Source organism: Euprymna scolopes, chromosome 12 (genome assembly GCF_053919585.1).
Source record: "Euprymna scolopes isolate OS-2025 chromosome 12, ASM5391958v1, whole genome shotgun sequence".
Classification (NCBI taxonomy): domain Eukaryota; kingdom Metazoa; phylum Mollusca; class Cephalopoda; order Sepiida; family Sepiolidae; genus Euprymna; species Euprymna scolopes.
Genome location: NC_136493.1, coordinates 23082358 through 23104136, shown reverse-complemented (window position 1 = coordinate 23104136; position 21779 = coordinate 23082358).

Sequence of the window (21779 nt, the reverse complement as noted above, 5' to 3'; positions counted from 1 at the left end):
GTCATCTCAAATTTGTGCCATTTTCCATTGCCCTGGTCGCCATGTTCCAGCTTCACTTTTTGTGATTATATGCTGGGACAGTCGGGGAAATAGGGAGCTGAGAAATACTGCCATTGAGATAAAATGAGCTATTGTGATTAGGGCTAGATTTATAGGAGTCATTCTAAGTGGGGAGTTGTGTAGAGATGTTTGTTTGCGTTACATTTAAGTTTCTGCATGCTTGTTTGGTTTGTACTCTAACTCAAAGGAAAAAACTAATCCGAGACAGATGTCCCTGGCATGCCGCAACTCACAAAGGGGATAAGATTGCTGAATTTGCACGCAATGAAGAATGCAAGAGAAAACGTGACATTAGAAAAGACAGAGCAATCAACAAAATTATCCCATAGGTGTCCAACATGCAGGAAATACTTAAGAGTTCGAATCTGTCTAACAAGCCATCTTTGAACCCACAGAACAATTACATGATCACGGTCATCTTCACATGCGACGGATGAACATCGTCAAGTTTCTGCATGCTTGTACAGGAAATAGGAAGGAGGCAGGGAATTCCAAAGACAAGCAGTCTGAGGAAATAAGTTATTAAAGAATAAAGGTTTCTGGGATCTAGGGACTTTTATAGTTAAGAAGTGGGATTTTGCTGCCGACTGGAGTTGAAGGGGTACAAGGCCAGTTAGTTCATCCGAGCGTATTCTCTGAAAGTATTTGTAAAAGAAATACAAGGGTTGTCTTGTGGAGAGAAGTCCGTTGTAAGGCATCTACATAGCAATCACTATGAAACATCAATTTACGGTGAAAGCCAAAGTTGAAATAACAAAGATTGAGTGATGTTTATTTTTTTTATTCTGTCTTATTTTCACAATAGATTTATCTGTGGGGATTGAAGCAAAAAGTGATTCTTATGAACGCTAAAATGCAATTGTCTATGATTGCTTACACCATTTCCTTCTCCGCTTCATTGCAATTTGCTTTCCTCCTCACTTCTCAAAGCTGACAACTTTTTAATATAAAGGTGTTAAAGAAAAGTATTTATAACTAATGGAAATATTTTTAAACCCCCCCAAAAGGTACCACCTATTTGTGAAAGTAATAAGCCAGTGCAAAGTTGGAAACTCTTTAAAGCGAGGAGACAAAGGAACTCAATACTCCCACACGGATTTGCAGCAGGGATGCCAAGGCATAAGAACCCCATGACTCCAGTCTTTATCAGTTCGCACTCATATACACATGCACTACAAAAATAAAGATAACACCCTCACATGCACACTGTACTACACTGCCAAATACTCAAATACACACATATTCACACGATGAACATTTTTTTTTGTAACTGCTATTCACTCAACACATGTTGAACTATGAATATTCTCATTACTGAAAAATAATTTTTATATTCGTTTTCTTGAATAAAAATATTTTAATATAAAATTATGTATTTCTACAATTTCTTTTTTTACCAAACTTTGTTCATATTTTAGGTAAAAACGTCAATTATGCTTATTTAAAACCTAAGCATGGCAAACCAGCGAAAATGCTATTTTAAACTAAAGCCTAACAACCCAACGAAGATACTATTTAAGCTCAACCATGATATACTAATGAAAACACTTTCAAACTTAAGCATGATAGACCTATAAAAATGCTATTTTAAACTTATGGTTGAAAGACTAATGAAAATATTATTTCAAGCTAAACATTACAGACTAATAAAAATGCTATTTCAAACTTAAGCATGACTAACTAATGAATATGCGATTTCAAACTTAATCATGATAGACTAATAAACATCTCATTTCAAACTTAAGCCTGGCAGACTAATAAAAATGCTGTTTTAAACGTAAGCATGAGAAGCCAAGGAAATTGCTATTTCGAACTTTAACATGACAGACTAATGAACATGTCATTTTAAACTTAAGCATGTCAGACTAATGGAAATACTATGTCAAACTTAAGCATGATAGACCAACAAAAATACTTTTTCGAAATTATGTGTGCCGCTACTTCTCTTATTTTATCCTTTAGTCCTCACATTCTATGCGCGATGTTTATGATATAGGGGGAAGAATTGCTGTTTTCTGGATCGCAATCTATTCACCTAAGCCATATTATTGGCAAGGTTTTAACTTTGTAGTAAATGTTTTTTAGCTTCTTACATCAAATAGCTTTATGTCTTGTCTGGAGCAATTTCCATGAAACGAAAAGAAAATGTTACTTTAAAATTATGCATGACAGACAAACGTATAGATACTTTTATAGAAATTCATCGATGCATGTCAAAATTTGAAAAGACGAATGCAAATAGGTTTTGGATAGAAATTGGCAGAAGTAGTATTTTTAGAATTTTTTTGCTCCTTATATAAAATGGCTTCACGCCTTGTTTGGGGGTTATTTCCATAAAAAAAAAAAAAAAAACGAAAATGCTACTTCAAACGTGCGCGCAACAGACAAACCTACAGATACTCTTATAAAAATGCGTCGATGCACCTAGAAACTGGAAAAGACGAATAGAAAATAAAAAGAGGGGGGGAGGGAAAAGCTTTCGGGTAGAAATTGGCAAAAGACAGATGCCTTCAAAGAATTTGGAAATGTAGAGATCAGAAAACAGAGAAACTAGAAAAAAGCTGAAAAAAAAAATGATGCACCCCCCTCCCCTCTCCTTACCGACAACAAAAAAGATAAATAAAGGGAAATAATAATAATAATAATAATAATAATAATAATAATAATAATAATAATAATAATAATAATAATAATAATAATAATAAAAAAGGGGAGATAACAAAAAGGTCTAATAGAAACTGATTTGATCAAGATTCGAATAGATTAAACAAAGTATAATTTTGGACAATCAAATAATTCACCTCAATGGAATATTTTCCTTTTTCGTTATTTTTATGAAAGAAAGAAAAATGAAAGCAACATTTCTCTTCCTCTTTGCTCATGGATCCTGGAAAAAAAAAACAGAAGCCAAATTCCATTATTGCCAAGATTTTTTTGTCTTTCTGATTTCTTTCTGCAAAAAAGTTTGCAGATTTTTAACACTCGCTGCCAACTCAGTTCAATGATTGTTAGTCTAGTCCGTCACTTAGAAAGAGCACATCAATAACTATATATAATAACTGAGTAGATTTTGTCTGTCTGTTTGCTACCTATACGTTCTAAGCCTAAAACTTTCTTTCCCTATTAGGATTCTTGAAGGCCTTACATTTTCACTAGCCTGTTTCAAGTTCAAATTATTGAACGCTGGTGATGGGGTTACTTTCGGGCTTGCTTTGTCTAGAAGTAAGTCTAATTCTTCTCTAGTTTTATGACTATAATCAACCACTTACATCAAGTGGCTTTATGTCTTGTTGAAACGACTTTCATAAAAGAATGTACATAATGTATGAATACAAGTTTTTAAAAAAAAAGTGTTAATTTAATTAACCTATTTGGGATCCAGCAGATTGAACGCTGGTAGTGAGATTTCTTTCAGGCTTCCTTTGTCTTGAAGTAAGTCTTCTCTCTCTCTTTGTTATTATAATTAGGTTCTTACGTCACATAGCTTTATGCCTTGTCTGGAACAACTTCGATAAGAGAATGCATATATTGTGTGAATACAGATAACAGAATAAACAGTATTGAATTTGGCTAACATATTTGGGATCCAGCATATTGAATGCTGGTGGTGGTGTCTCTTTCAGGCTCAGTTTGTTTGATAACTAAAAGATATTAAAGGCAGGGCGAGATCAGAGTGTTTTTTTTTACACAGGAATCACCACTGATCAAGGCCCGGAGGCCACTCGAAGATAAGTGTTAATTGGTATACATTAGACAATGTGATTATAGCGTAGTAAACATAACTAGTGTTAGTTTTCTAAATTGGATTACTTAGATGGACGGTTCATCAAGAACTTGAAAACAATCAGATTGTAGTCAGCTGGAAAGCAGGCAATTGGAAGAAAGTTCCACAGGCATGCAGTTCTAAGAAAGAAGTTTTGTTTGTGGAGTCTGCATTTAGGTTTAGGCACAAACAGGGAGTGTGCGAAATTATTGATAATGGTTTTGGCTAGACGAGTCTTTTCATGACAGTTTGGCGACGGAGGACCATAGATTGGAGATCAGATGAGCACTTGCCATGAAAATAACGATAAAGCTGAGACAGGCTCGCAACGTCTCTTCTGTGGGAAAGAGGTTGCAGGCAAGAGAAAAGGGTATCCCCCACTAAGCTATTTTGAACTCTGTTAAGGCAGGATAAACTGCTTCTAGCAGCTCCTCTCCACATGTGGCAACAGTACTCCATCGTTTGCTTATCTGGTTTTCACGTTCCCTGATGATGGTACAGGAGACTGAACACAGAAATAGCATCATAAGAGGCTTCTTCATCAGGACTTACTAACTGTCGAGACATTCAAAAGCGCCGTGTTGCACATGAATGATGCGTTTCTGGCATCGATGATTGGGCCTATCACTGCTACACGAATACTTCATTCTTTACGCTCAGGGATTATTTGGACTCTAAATTTATCATGGGCAGTTAAAATTTATCAGGCTCTAACTGAAACGAATGGCTTTAATCTTGGGGAACCACCAAACTTGACAAAACTTCTGGGACTGACCTTTACTCCTAATCTGTGATGGAACACATGCATCAAATCTGTTGCCAAAATTGCTGGAAAAATGGTTGAATCATTCCACCGCTCGAGTAGGTATCTCACTGCCGATGCAATCCTCTATTTCTGTGGTCCTATATGGTGTAGGTGCCACTGTATTGTCATATTGTTCCATATAAGTTATCAAATTTAACAAATTTTCATTACTAATGATTATTATATTGTCCAATTTCTACTGTACACTCTTTAACCCTTATCCTTGAGTAACCTCTTGGCCTTGATAATGAGTTGATACCTATGAAAAAAAAAAAAAAGAAAAAGTCCAATGTGAACAAGTTCTAATTGAATCGTCCCCCTAAGTAATCCAAGTTTCAAAATTCCCACTGTTTACTATACTAAAATCACAATGACTAATGTATACCTATTAACCCTTATCCTCGAGTGGCCTCTGGGCCTTGATAAGTGGTGACACCCTTGTAAAAAAAAAAAAAAAAAAAAAAACTCCACCCCCCCCAATAGGTGATCTGGTTACGCGCGAAAGGATACAGTGAAAAGGGGACAACAATGCATTTTGCTAGAACTCATTCTCTCTCTCAGCCGGCAACCATGAGATGAGCATGACCCTCATCCAATTGGAATGAATGGCTTTGGTCTTGTGGAAGCACCATGTCTTGACTGACCTTCACTTCTAATCTAAAATGGAACACATGCATCAAATCTGTTGCCACGATTGCTGGGAAAATAGTTGTATCATTCTACTGCTCTAGTAAGTATCTCACTACCAATGAAATACTCTATCTGTATAAGAGCCAAGTACGTCCTAAAATGGAGTACTGTTGCCACATCTGCACAGAAGCTGTGCAGCACGCCCTGTCCAGTCTTGATAGAGTTCAAAACCGGCTTCAAAACCTAATAGGTGATGCCCTTTTCTCGTCCCTCTTTCCTCTTTCCGACAGAAGAGACGTTGCGAGTCTGTCTCTGCTTTACCATTATTTTCATAGCAAGTACCAGTCTTAGCTCCAATCTATAGTCCCTCTCGCCAAACTTTCACAAAAACCACTCGTCTAGCTACAACCACTATCAACAATTTCTCCCACTCTCTATTTGTGCCTTACTCTAAACGCAGATTCCACGAACAAAACTTCTTTCTTAGAACTGCCCACCTGTGGAACACTGTTCCACTAGCCTGCTTTCCAACCGACTACAATATCATAGCATTCAAGTCTAATGTAAACAAGTTTTTGTTGAACCGTTCACATAAATAATCAAATTTTGCACAACTTACACCATTAATCATTACTACACTACCATCTTTCATTCATTAACCCTTATCCTCGAGTGGCCTTCGGGCCTTAATAAGTGATGACTCTTTTGTAAAACAAAAACCACTGCCATTTTGTTTTTATACTATAAAGTCATCACTTGTCAAGGTCCAAGACAACATTGTGATGATCAGTCATAATGGAAAAGGACTTGTTTATGTTAGACTTGAAAACAACCATGTTATGGTCGGTTGGGAAGTAACTCCTTGGAATTGTGTTTCACAGATGAGCAGTTCTGGGAAAAAAAAAGCTCTGTTAATGAAATTGTTGTTTAGTTTTAGGCGCAGATAGAGAGTAAGGGAAAGAGCTGATAGTTGTTGTAGTTAGCCAAGTGTCTGTCATGAATACCATAGAGTGAAGCTCAGTCGAGTACCGGCCATAAAAATAATAATAGAATAGAGATAGCGTGCATGGTGTTTTCTATGAGAAATAATATCAAGGAAGAGAAAATGGCATCGCCCACTTGTTCTCTGCTTTTCTATAAAAATATGTATAGGTTAAAAAGCAACAAAATAAAGAAGAGTAACTTATTTGGAGTCCATGGGATTGAACGCTGGTGGTGGTATCTCTTTCAGGCTCGATTTGTCTAATAACTGACAGATATTAAAGATAATTAAATATCTACGGTAGAGAGTGAGATTTTTTTAAAAATTCAACTTTCACCCCAAACAAGGCACAGTGCCACTTTGAAGTAGGGGGCTACTGTCGTGGACATAAGTTGCAGGGATATTATGAAGGGAGATGTCTGTTCACATTGCACTTGAACTTCTGCATGTCAGTACAGTTAGGAAAGCAGAATCCCAGAAGGGAGTTCCAAATTCTAGCAGTTCTGGGGAAAAAACTAGTGGAGTAGAAGGCTTTCTTACACCTAGGGATCTGTACTGTGAAGGGGTGGGATTTAACTGCTTGTTAGGTTTGACGGAGGTATTTACGTCGAGCGGGTACAAGTGCTTGTAGTTCGTCATTCACCATTAAAATACTTTAAAAAATTCACCATTAAAATACTTGTAGAACAGGTAGAAGGATGCAACATATTGTCGATGGGACAGAGGTTGAAGCCTAGATGACAGTTCAGGACATATCAGGTTGGCAACTCTCTTTTGAACCCTATCCAGGAGTGAGAGACAAGTAGCAGATGCACCAGCCCAAATGTGACAACAGTACTCCATACATGGTGGCCTTATAGAGGTATAAGATACTTTCAGGCATAAGTAGTTTTCTAGCATGGTAGAGAGAGCCCACCTTCATTGCAGCAGCCTTTGCAATGCTCTCAATGTATCTATTCCAGTTCATGTTCCTTGTAAATGTTAGGCCGAGGAGTTTAAATAAAGTACTTTCAGATAATGTGTTCTTGGCCATTGCTATTGGTGGTAGAGAAGGTTTCTTGTAATTATTGAAGGAAGCAAGCTTAGTCTTGGTAGCATTGAATGTAAGCATCCATTTTTGTCCCCATTCCACTACAGATTGGAGGACTGTAAAGTATTTCACAATGACTTAAAACAAAAACTGTTTTCTGATTTCGAATTATTTAATCAAGTAAAAAAAAATTTTTTTTTTTTGAAATTTCAAACAAATGCACTCTATATATCTGGCAGTGTTCTTAGATAGGCTTTCCCTTAGAATGTCTTCAACAAGTATTTATAATCTATAATCAAAAAAAATCTGATGAAAGAATTAACAAACGATTTTAACCGAAGGTAACACTTAAACCAGCCTCAAGAGCATTAGAGAAGTTTTATTACCACACAAGTACAAAGGCCTGGTATATAAAATCAACAGTAGGTTCTTTGGTATGACAGGGGTGCGTTCAAAATTAATGTTTTTGTTTAAAGTACAATTGAAATAAGATACTTGACTATATAATTTTGAACTTAAATTCAAGCAATTCCGCACAAGCAGAAAGGCCAGGCAGATAAAATCAACAGTAAGTTCTTTGATATGACAGAAGCGCGTTCGAAATTAATGTTTCTGTTTAGAGCACAACTGAAGCATGATAATTAACTTTTGCATTCTAAACTTTAATTCAAGCCATTAGATATAAAAATAATTTTATAAAATCAACAGTAGGTTCTCTACAGTGCAATGTCGATTCCCTTTTAGTTTTGCAGAAAAACGCCATTATTTTGACTAAAGCTCTGTCGAAAACTCAAAATGATGAACCAGGTTAAGTTCCACTTCCATAGAATATGAAACCATTCTAAAGTTGAAAGAGAGTATTTTAAGCCTTTTTACTAATTTGAAAATTCAGTGCAAAATCGATAATAATTAGAATTCCATTCTATTTGAAAATCAATAAACAATCGATTTGATGAGTAATTCGTCGTATATGAAATTGTTATCTGCGTAAAACCAAACATAAAAAGAGAAACAAGATGACTAGATAAGGCTAAGGCTTGGTTTGGTTGTTTTGTTTTACGGCATATCAACCTTTTCAGGTTATTTAAGGCTGAATCCAGTGATTATGGAGAAAAAAAAAATTATTCGTTAAGGTCTTTATATTTTCAAATATTTATTCATGGCGTTTTGTTTGGTTGCTTTGTAGAGAAAAATTGCTGATTTTGTGTTAGTCTTTGTAGAACATGATTGAGTTTTACAAAGAGAAGGGGGAAAAACAATAGCAATAGCCGTAAATAACAAAGTTCTCTCAGATTCTCTCTCCTCTGATCTTGAGCGCGCGGTACAGTGGGGGAGAAGGTGGCTGGTTACTTTTAATGGATCTAAAACCAAGCTCATATCTTTACATCATCAATCCTCTGATCCCCATCTGGCATCAATTGATATGGGTGGCTCTCCTCTAGGGGAAGCTCCATGTTTTGATAAGCTTCTGGGCTTGACCTTTACTCCTGACCTGAAATGGAATACGTACATCAAGTCAGTTGCCAAGATCGCTGGAAAAATGGTAGGATCCTTATACCGCTCCAGAAGATATCTCACTAATGATGCAATTCTCTATCTGTATAAAAGCCAAGTACGTCCAAGGATAGAATACTGCTGCCACATCTGGGCAGGAGCTGCTAAAAACAGCCTATCCTGCCTTGACAGAGTACAAAATAGGCTTTGTAGCCTAGTGGATGATGCCCTTTTCTCTTTCCTGCAACCTCTCTCCCACAGGAGAGACGTTGCGAGCCTGTCTTTGTTTTATTGTTACTACTATGGCAGGTGCTCGTCTGAACTCCAATCTCTGGTCCCCCCTCGCCAATCTTTCACGAAAAACACCCGTCCAGCTGAAACCACTGTCAAAAATTTTCCCCACTCCTTATCTGCGCCAAAATCAAAACATAGATTCCATGAACAAAGCTTCTTTCTTAGAAGTGCACGCGTGTGAAACTCTGTTCCGGTTGCTTGTTTCCCACCTAACTACAACCTGGATGTCTTCAAGTCCAATATGAACAAATTCCTGATGAACCGCCTCCTTAAGTAAGACTCTTTACCGGATCTCCAAAACTAACGTACTGTACACACAATAACCCTTATACCCGAGTGGCTTCCAGGCCTTGATAGGTGGTGACTACCTTGTAAAAAAAAAAAATGAAAAATAAAAAAATAACATCCATCTTTGGTGCAAGTTAGTCAGAAAGCCAGTATCTTCAGACAGCCTGCTCTGGTAGCGCTAGAAAGGTTGAACTAAAATCGGTTGATATCTATATAAAATGGACGGCAGGCTGATCAAGAATTTCATACTAATTTACAGAATTTAAACCAAACTCTTTTTTTATATAACCCTAACCTAATCCTAACCTTCTAAAATTGAAAATATGATGCTAAGCTTTTCTTATAATTTAAAAATTTTATGCCTAATCGATTATAATTATAATTTTATTTTATTTAAAATTTGAAATTCTTGTTAGCTATCTTTTAAAATTTTTAATTCTTCTTAGCCATCATTTAAAATTTAAAATTTTTCTGAGCCATCATTTAAAAATTTCAAATTCCTACTAGCCATCTTTTAAAATCTTTAAATTCTTATTAGCCATCCTCCCAAACAATGAAATTCTTCCAAATTTTCACCGTTACTTATTATCACAGTGGTGTGTCATCGACTATCTGACGCACATGAACTCATATCCTCAAGTGGCTTTTGAGTCCTGATAAACGGCGATTCTCTTTGTAAAAAAAAGAAAAAAGAAAAAAACTGTATAAAATGTATTTTATGATATCGTAGGATGGTCAAGAATTTCGTATTGATACAGAAATTGAACCAAACTGATTTTTAACCCTAACATAACCTTAACCTAAGTTTTAGGTTAACTTCAACAAAGGTCAGTTTCGTTAGGTTCAAATTTTGTAGGAGAATCAAGAATTTCTTCCATTATGGAAGCACGATTTAGTCTTCCGCAGAACAAAAGTTTTTTTCTGGCCAAATGCAAAGTGCTTAATGGAAATTCTGTGTTTTTTTTTTTTTTGCTTTTCAAAAGAAGTAACATTTCGTCTTCAATGGCATAAAAAATAAAATAAATAAATAAAATCACTACTATTGTTTATGATTTTTCATCGTCTATTGTAAAATTTGATAACATTTATTGGACAGATATATGAGAGTTATCGCCCTTTGTTTCATTCTACCGCTCTTCAGTCTTTCATCCCTTTGCTTTCTCTTTCAATATCTTATTTCCCCTTTCTCCCTCTTTTCTTCACCTCTTACTCTTTCGATCTTTCCTCCCGCTCTTCCTTTGTTCTTCTCACTCCTTCTTTCTCTGTCTCATTAGTTCTTTTCCTCTTTTTTTTATTATCTACTAGCAGGGCTACCCGGGTGTTGCCCGGGGCCATAAAATAAACAAAATAGATGAGGTTTTAAAACAATGTCTGCATCATCTTTATATTAAGACTCCTATCATTTTAAGTTTCTCAATCCGTCTGTTTCCCCCCTTCAACATCTTCCCACACCCTTCTTACTCACTCCCTATATCACCTCCCCTTTATATAATAGACTATCGGGGGTTCACCGGCGTTGCCCGGTTCTATAAAAAACTAAATAAAAGTTAAATAATAATTCTTTTTTGTTTTATTTGTTTCCTACTAAACAAAATGTGACACAAGGTCGGTTTAATGTAGGAGATAACCAGCTGCCCTCAAAAGGGGCATCATGCAAAATAAAATTGCCTTAGTATAGAAGGATTTCCCCTTCCGTTGACTAAGGACAATTAATTTGAGTGCAGCATCTGTACAGACACCAAACTTCAGTGACCAGCCCAGTACAAGTACCGCATGTTTTTGTGGACTGGTATCCTCATCTTCATAGTTGTTGTTGTTGTAGTTTCACCACGTTTCGGCCAACTTATCCTATGGCCTTCTTTAGATGATTAACTACGACAGAATAGGAATGCTGAATCTTGTAGCTCTATCCCCAGTAATCACTGCCTTCCATAGTTGTTGTTGCCACACCATGTTTTTGGCCAACTAATTCTCTGGCCTGCTTTAGGTACGATTGAAACCCCTATCTTCAGACAAGGCTCACATGGAATCACAACAACTCTATCCACTACGCCATGGACCCTGAAAAAAAAAACGTGGCAAAGCAACAACAACTGAAGATGAGGATAACAGTCATCAAAAAAGAATGATCACACAAATCACTCATCTCAAAGGATTCCAATAAAATAATATAGAACTTAAATAGTGTATGTAAAATCTATAGATTAAAACTTCTACCTCTATCCTCCTCTCTCTCTCTCTCTCTCTCTCTCTCTCTTTTTAGCTGCCCCTCTATTGTTCTCTCTTTCTGCTCCTCCACTGACCCGGCCCTGTCGGTGGAGCATTAGAATACGCTGACTGCCCCCCTGCAGAGGGTAAAAGTCCCTCAATGGGGATCCTGGATATGACCTTAAACTATATCCAGTGGTGAGGCCCAAGCTTGTGGGCTTTGGGGAGTGCGGAGCCACCCTTTGATTACCATTGCTCCCAAGTCCACTCTGACCCAGAGTGGTAGTACCTGTTAGGGTCCCAACTATGGGTTAAATAGAAACCGAAGTGAAAACAACAAATATATTCTATTAAAAAAAATTTTTCTTTAAAATCTTTGGATTCGGCATTAAATAACCCGAAAAGGTTGATATGCCGTAAAACAAAACCAACCAACCAATCTCCACTGACCCCTCTCCAACCCTCTCTTTCTCATCTGCTGTCCATTTCTGCCCCTTGTTTTAATGTGCTGAAAATAATCTTCTTAATTTACCTAAGCTATCCATTTTAAATATATTACTATAATCTCATATTTAATGCTCCTGGACAACACAAAGTAGAACAAAGTGCAATTATATTTTTGATACTTTTGTTCCTCTACTTCACCCGCTTTTACAATAATATGAAGAGTAATGATGTTGAGAAGGAAAATAGTCTAAAGAGATTTAAACGTAATACTGGAATTTACATCTTAGTAAAAGAAAATTTTCTGCCCCAACTCCCTTAATGAAACCTATATAAAGATAAAAAAAAAAAAACTGGAAGCATAAAATCTCTTGTCAAAATGACTGAACCCAAAAAGAGTTGATATGTAAAACAAAACAATCAAACAAAAGACCATGAATAAATATTTGAAATATAAAATTACTAGATTCTGCATTAAATAATCCGAAAAGGGTTGATATGCCGTAAAACAAACAATCATTTCTCTCTTCCTTTCTATTTCATTTTCTTTATGTATATGTGAGCGGGGGGGGGGGGGCTTTGCGTGTTAATAGTTGAGCATTATGTTTATAACTTCTCATTTTTTCTGTCGAATTCGTTGTTTGTCTCTCTTTATATCACTCTTCCTGTTTTCTCCCATGCCTTATCTCCTTCTTTTTTAGGTCTCATTCTTTTCCCTTTCTTTCTTAGCTTTATTTATTTTCTTTCCTTTTTCTGTCATTCACCTCATATTCTCTATCCCTTAGTACTTTTTATCTCTCCGCTTCTCTTTCTCTAATTAGTTTCTGTTTTTCCCCCTTCCTTCTCTCTCTCTCATTTTTTCTCTATCCATCTATCTATCTATCTATCTATCTATCTATCTATCTATCTATCTATCTATCTGTTCCTCTTTATTTTCTTTCCATTTCTTTCACCCCCTTTCTCTCTATCTATCCCTCTGTTCGTTTTTCAGCTCTGTTTCTTTCACCCTTTCTCTTTCTCTCCCTCTGTCTCTCTACCTCTCTCTAAGCCTTTGTATTTCCTTCCTGTTTCTCTCTCTGATGATTTCTATGACACTTTTTATTTCCTTTATATTTCTCTCTCTTCATCACCTTCTCCTTCCCCCTCTCACTCTCCCATTCTCCCACCCTCTCGATCTGACTCTTTGAACCTTTTATTTCCTTTCTGTTTCTCTCACTCTCTCTCTCTCTCTCTTACTTTTACTTTCACTTTCACTTTCACTTTCATAAGCATGAAGGAAAGACTCCTGTGCTAATACTTGAGCTAATGTTTGTAAATATTTGCTGACAATTCCTGATGATTGGCAAATGAAGATTGCGCCATTTCTTATTGACAAAAAAAATGAAAAGTAAAATAAATAAATCTCCATCACTGATTGCTTCAAATTTACACAAATTTATGAGAGCGGGTGAAAATGAAGAAGATTGTAGCCATTACATGTGATTGGTTTCATCTCATACCTTTTGGCTCAACCTATAACCGCATATCTTGATTTTTTTCTCCCTTTTCATGATCTATAATGAATATATTATTTGGGAACTGCGAAGCAATGAAGATGAGGCTGACAACAAAACAATATCATTAATACAGAGTGGAATGATAAATTTGTCGCTCTGATGAAAACAAAACACAAGAGCTTTATTTTTAAAACTTTTATTGAAAAAAATCAATTCAGGTAACTTGATTATGTAGTAGAGTTGACATCTATTCAATGTAGCCGCCATAAACCTCAATTACCACATCGATACGAGTCCAGAACCGGGAGCATACCTTTTCCACAAGCGCCAGCAAAAGCTCGGTGAATACTCGGTGGATGGCTGCGATCAGGCTGGCTTTAGTTTTGTGGGGGTTCATGTTGATGAAGTTCTCAATGAATGACCAAACGAAATAGTCCAGCCACTTCAGGGGAAGAAGAGGGGCGAGTGAGAGAAAGATACGAAATCGTAGCACTCCTTCTGAAGCCAAGCCTGAGTATCTTTCGACTTGTTGGCTGGTGCTGAGTCCTTCTGCCACACCCAGGGTCTGTCAGCAGCCACCTGATTACACCAGGTGATCACCACACTCTTCAGCACATCCAGGTACACTTTGGTGTTGACCTTCAAACCGATTTTGAAGATGTGAGGTGGCATGATGTGGCCCTCACTTAAAACCACACCAAAGACGATAACCGTGTCCGGAAACTTTGTATTTATCATCCTGGATATGTCCCTATTATTCATGGCAATCCAGCGATGCATTTTGAAGGTGATAGGAATGGTCCTGTTGCCTCAACTTGGATAGGTAGAAAGCATGAGTTATACAGTATCACATCTCTGATCTCGCTCGTTGAACATTGTGTCACTTTCAGACATGATAGATGCCTCATATCGCTCTTGGGATTTGTACACAACTGGCCAGCTAGGAAGTGGCCTGCAACAAAAAAAAAGAAAACCGGTTTTCATCTAAGGGAAATGAGATCATGTCGTCTTTTCTAGGAAGACAATTTTATTATTCTACCCTATACATGTCTGTTCCAAAGTTTTTTTGAAATACTTTGCATTAGCTCTTGTACAGTACATGACAGGCCACTTTCTTATTGTTTTTTTAAAGTAATTTGTGATACGTGTTATATATATATATATATATATATATATATATATATATATAAGAACAAGTAGTTCATAAAACATGTCAAAAACACTTTGAAAAAGAGTTAAAAACATATTTAATTTTTAAAAAGGAAGCACAAAATAAGTGGATAGTCCTTAATCTGCAGAATTTCGAAGACATATTTTCCTTCTCATCAGAGGGTAGGGATTAGCAAAATGCGGGATTGGATTTTGCTTGCAAAAGTATTTAATGAAACTACAAGTAAGTCATAGATCTTACTTGGTAAAAAATAGTGAAGCAGAGGATATAGGGGGAAGAAAAATGTGATTTCACCTGAATGGATGGTCAGGTGAATGGTAAAATAACGGCAAAATCCAAAAAAATTGATTAAATTTCCATTTGCACAAGTAAAATCCAAAGGTATCGCGTTAATGGAAGATGGTTTAAAGTAATCCAAAAGGCAGAATTCCGTGGAATAATTCACAAATGGATACAAGGAAAAAAGGGAATGAGTTCAAATAATATTATTAAAACAAAGATAAATTTTGCGTAGAAGAAAGAAATGGAGAGATTTTAAAACAGGGCTGTCAAAGCTGATTTAAGAAAAATGAGTAAAGAAGAAGAAAAAAAAATAATTGAATGGTGATTGAGTTATTTTTAGAACAGAAAAGGCAATGTCAAAATTACCCAGACAGCATGACGTTGAAGTGGCGCCAAATTTAAAGCAAATAAAGAGGTCAACTGATATGTATATAATTATACTATTATTCTCTCTCTCTCTCCCTCTCTCTCTCTCTCTCTCGGTCTCTCTCTCTCTCTTTCTCTCTCTATCTCTCTCTATATATATATATATATATATATATAATATATATATATATATTTAAATAAGGGAGTAGTCACCAACAATGTGTATTTTTTAACATTATTTTATTATTCCGTGTCTTGGTTTTTCATTGAGAATTATGTTTGGATCATTGTAATAATGTTTTTAAGTCATTGAAATCGTTTACGTACGTTTCAGACGGTCTGATGCGTCCTCGTCAGAAATTATTTTCAAATATATGTATATATATATATATATATAAAAGAGTTTCAGAACTTTCTAAGAATGAAAATCATTTTGAATAAAACAAGGAATACTACAATGAGGCCCTTAGGAGACCAGGTTATAACGGAATAATTGAATATAACAGCAATAATAATAGTAACTACAAACCCAACTGCGTAATCTCATACAACATGGAAATGAGAGCTAGAAAAAAACCTAAGGTCAATAAGGAAAACGTTGAAAATGATCATAAGAATAGAAACGGGGGAGAGGGAATAATAACAGCAAAACAGGGAAGGATGAGGGTGGTACCATTAATAAGAGAAATAGACGCAAGAGACAGGTTTGGTTCAATCCACCATTCAGCGAGCATATCAGAAATAATATACCTAAGGAATTCTATAGAATAATAGACCAAAACTCCCCCTCCCCCGGATAATAAACTAAGCAAAATAATAAATAGAAACTCTGTAAAATTATCTTTCTCAATGTCCAGAAACTTCACTAACAAACGAAACTATACCAAACAGAAAATGTAACAGCAGATTACCTAAAAATTGTCCATTGGATGGTAAATGTCTAACCTCGGAAATAGTGTATAAATACGAGATAAAAACCGATAACACTAAGAAGATATATCTGGGAGCCACGGGACAGTGTTTAAGGACAGATACAGGAATCACGTACTATCATTTAAAAATGAACCTGAGATAGAAACTAATAGGGATGGCGTAAACGACAGCGGGGGGGGGGTACAAAAATCAGCATTAAAAATAAAAACAAAAAGAGGAACACAACTGCATTAGGTGATTGGGTTAGGGAAATTAATAGAAATAATGAAAATTTTGAATTAAAATGGTCAGTAGTAGACGGGGGGAGGAAGTACAGCCCCAGGAAATCAAAAAGGTGAAATCTATGTTTATTGGAAGCCTTCTACATTGTGAATTCCAAAGAGGAAATTTTGAAGAAAAGACTTGATGTCATACAGGGATGCCTTCATAGAAATAGATTTCTGCTATCACACCTTAAATGTAACTGAGACATAACCTTTTTACAACAATAAGGATCATCGGATGCCAGGATTAAATTTTAATGTAGAGTTAAATAGGTAAAATTGTTATAATATAAACGAAGGATCCAAATCTAACATGCGAATATAGTTTCCTTTCTTCTTAACCGGTAAGAAATATAAATAAAGTATATAGCTAGGAATGTTTTTTTTTCTCCATAACGGCAACCATTCTTGTATTCAGTCGTAGCAGTATTAACGGTAAAATAAGTAACACCCTCTTCAAATCAATAAAACAACTCAGCAATTAATCTAGGTATTATTAAAAATAAAATTAGCAACTTGGGGGGCTGTTAATCCATCTAAGTATTAATTCAATTGATTTTGTCATCTGACACCCTAGGTTGGTAGAATCCATGCTGACTTACTTATTCTCCTACTTCACTCCATGGTCTAAGTGTTTTTCACCCATAAATGCAGGAGTAGACATCTTCCCACCGGAGTAAAACACACTTAGAGCCATGGGTGGTTTTGCTGTCAGAATAATAATTAGAGGACGTACAATATTTTATTTAGACAACCCAAGAACACAACACATGAATTATATGACAGAAGCAGCATAAGTGATTAATAACAGATGCAGGTTAAACACAACCTATTCCTTTAGATCAAAACATAAGTTATGTACTTAATTTGTTAAATAAGCCATTGTAGCACGTTCTGGACCTATCTGATTAAATTAATTATTAAATCATAGTCGCCTTCTAGTAATCAATGAACTGAAAACACAAACGGCCTGAATTACCTCCCTTTAACAATTATAAGAAACAAAATCGACCCAGTTTAAAACAGAATTAACTAGCAGTACTTAACAACTTAATTGGGTTATCTCCCTTCAAATCATCCTAAGCAACGACATAAAAACATTTTTCAAGTAGAATAACTATGAATTTTCAGACAGTAAATAGTTTGGAACATTTCACCCGAAATGTCATACAAGGTTTATATATATATTTAATACACCCATTTTACTTTATTCTCATATTCAATCAAATTCTAAACCTGCAATAGTCTTTTATCCATGTACCAATAGAACGATAATCTATAAACATTACTTGCCACTAATACGAAACTAAAACTAATCATAACATCTTTACAAGGTTGTTACGGCCATAATATAAATATAGAAACAAAATTTTTAAAAATTCTTTTTACAAAAAATCAATCATTAGAAAATAAAGGAATTTAGGAACCCAACAAATGGGATATATAAAATTTTTTTTAATGGCTTAGCGCTCTCTGTAGAAACTTCACATAACAATGTTGTTAAATAACGATACGAAAATTAGGCGATACATTAATATTTAAATGGGCTTTTCCGTAACCACAACCAAGGTAAATGTTTCTCGCATGCTTTTGCAGTTAGGGATCCTCCCCTTTATTTCTTTCTATTCAAAAAAATACTACATTGCCAAAAGTGTGTTTATTCATAAAGTCTGAAGAAATGCTGGTTTTTGAAAATTTTCAAACGATATAATGCTTGAAATTGTCAAATTGGATATTGAAACAATTGTAACGTAAAATGAAATACACTTTTTGTTGCCATCAACACTTTGTCTTGAAGTCTTGACTTTGCACACACAATATATATATATATATATATATATATATATATATATATATATATATATATAAAATAAAAATAAAAATTACAATAAGTTTACCAAGGTAATAAAAATGGTAAACTTAAAATATATTATAAATATTAAAGAGTTAATATTTACAAGTAAAATAAACTATGCCAGATGTAAAAGCTCAATAAAACCGAAAAGGAAATTAAGCTTATAATATGAACAAATGATTAATAAAACATGTTAAAAGACATCTTGAAAAAAGAGTTAAAAACATATTTAATTTTAAAAAAGGAAGCACAAGATAAGTGGATAGTCCTTAATCCGCGGAGTTTCGAAGAAATACTCTCCTTCTCATCAGAGGGCAGGAAATAGCAAAATGCAGGATCGAAAGTATTTAATGAAACTACAAGTAAGTCACAGATCTTACTTGGTTAAAAAAAGGGTGAGGTAAGGGGAACAGAAGGTAAAAGAAAAACGATAAAAAGATTTCACATGAATGGATAATCCGGTGAAGGGTAAAGATCCAAAAATGGTAAAATCCAAAATGGTCGAATTTAAAATTATAAGGAACTCTGCCTTTTGGATTATTTTGGACCATTTGGAATTTACCCATTGGATTGAAATTTTAAATTCGACCGTTTTGGATTTTACCATTTTTGGATCTTTACCCTTCACCGGACTATCCATTCATGTGAAATCTTTTTATCATTTTTCTTTTGCCTCCTGCTCCCCTTACCTCATCCTTTTTTTAAAATGAATAAAACCATAACTAAAACACGTGTAGCCTATAATGTTTGTATAAAAAATTATTACCATATTTTACATATCTATATAATAAAGCTCAACACTTGTGTGTGTCTGTCTGTACACAAATAGGAATAATATGGTTTACTATTATACAAAACTTACAATGATAAAAAGTATCGAGAAGCTGAAATGGGTATGATAAAGTGACCCCCTCCCCACCAACAGGGGTGGGAGCTCCAAAGGGGAACTTCTATGTACGCCCACACTGTTTCACGTAGAGCTACCAAATTTGGTAAGATAAACGATCATGGGGAGGGGAAGACTTTGACATGTTACACTACTCATCTCCACCAATGGGAGTGGAGCCTCAGGGAAGGTAACTTCTAACTGGAGACCCTGTGCATGTTCATACCATTTGATTTACAGTGGTAGAGTTACCAAATATGGTAGAATAACCCACCTTGGGATGTGGGTATGTTTTGATGGGTTACACTGCTCGCCCGCACCAACGCTCACACTGTTTGATGTAGAGCTACCGAACTTGCCATAATAACCACACCAAGAGGAAGGTTTTTACAGGTTACATTGCTCACTCATACCAACGGAGGTGGGGTCTCATGGGGATCACTAATTAGTAGTGTTCATTCGTTTGTGTCAATAAAGATTCTCACTACTGTCCCCTCATGTTCGTTTAAGGGATTTGCTATCTCTTTTCCACCCACACCCCCATTTCATAACCTTTCATACTTTTACAATTATTTTTTGAATACTCCGTTTCACCCAGTCAACCATGAGTACTTCTGCTAGCATATATATATATATATATATATATATATATATATATATATATATATATATATATATATATGAGAAAGAAAATTAAAACTGTAAGTTGATCTTTACAATCAAAGTTTATTGTTCGACTGAATCCTCCAAAAAACAATTTACAAAGTCCTTATTCCGCGGAGTTTCAAAGAATGCTATTCTTATTATTCTTCTCATCAGAGGACATAAAGAAATCAGCAAATTATATTTGTAGCAATGCTAAAATTTACTAGTTAAGGCATTAAGTGAACCCACAGTTTATTGTAGTTATAAATTGCCAAATAAAAAAAATGAAAAAATATTGGATATGTAAAGAACTAATATAAAAGAAAACTGCGCATAATATTTCAGCTTTAATGAAACTCCTCTAGAGTTGATCCAAAATGCATTTTCTATATATAAATACTGTTACTGGAGAGAGAGAGAATATGAAGAAATAAAATAAATGACAATATAAAAAATATACTAATATATATAGATTTATTCGTTTATTCAATAAGAGTGATACATCAATTAGGGATGTAGGATAAGTAAAACTCTTTATATCATGGTATTTCGAAGCCTAATGCTTCTCATCAGAAGAGGAGAGACGATGCTAGGTAACATATTAGGGATGCAACATCTAGCGATAGCTAAATTAGGAGTGAAATAATTGGGTGTGAGAGGAAAAGGGTAGTATATTGAAACTGTTTGGGGGAGGGAGAACGACAGTGATCCATGTGATAGAGGAGGAATATAGCTGATATTACGAAATGCCATGGTAGGTTATGAGATTCAATATATGTGTGCCTATGTGCATCTATACTATCGGGAAGAATATAGGAGAAGTGATTGAAGTTGGATGTTTAAAATCATATAGAGTTAGAGTTTATAACTAGAGAAGGGTTTTCTTAAAATAGGAGGCTTTTGTAACATCTATACTGAATAAATGAATAAATCTGTATACTTTCTTCATATTGCATATAAGTTCCAAAGCAATTTGTTGAGCTTTGCATTATCCCGATAAGTTTCCTCTTAAAGAATTGATCTTATTTATTGAACTCTTTAAAATATGTGTGTGTGTGTGTGTAAATCTAATATATAAATAGCTATATGTATGTCTGTCTGTCTGTCTGTCTGTCAGTCTGTCTGTCTCCATATTTTCAAACTCTATCTCCTCTGAAACTAAAACTCACAGAGTGGGCTAGAGGCCTCAAATAATTGGATCTTTTACGGACCATTCTTTTATGAGTCTTTAGCCGGTTAAAATAGTTTTTAAGGTTAAAATAGTTTTTAAGGTTAAAATAGATTTTAAGGTTAAAATAAGTTTTATGGATGAAAAAGAAATTAAAATTGAAAACCATTCTACATGTTACACATTCATCTTAGTTTATTTTTAATTCTTAATTTTTAATGAGTTCATATGCGTTTCACATTGGTACAGTGGTAACGTCACCAGATTTGAATGCTTCGGTTTCGATTCTAACTGATGGCACCAAAGTTTTTATTTTTACTTTTGAAATCACGACTTTATAAAAATATGTACGAAATCTTGACACATATCTAAGCGTATTTTATGTCCAGACAAAGCCAGGTGTCCCTCTCCCTATCTGCTAGTATATATATATATATATATATATATATATATATATATATATATATATTTTTTCTGTAAAAGTCTGAGGACGCTACAGACGGCCAAAAAAAAACGGCCGTGTAGACGAAACAATAATGTAACTTAACAGAAAGATACGGTAATAAGAAATAAAACGTATATATATATATATATATATATATATATATATATATATATATATATATATACAGTGGCTGCAATAAGTATCCGATACAAAGTAAAAAAATTGATGTATTTTCATTACACGAAAATAAAAGCAACAGCAAAGTGCTATT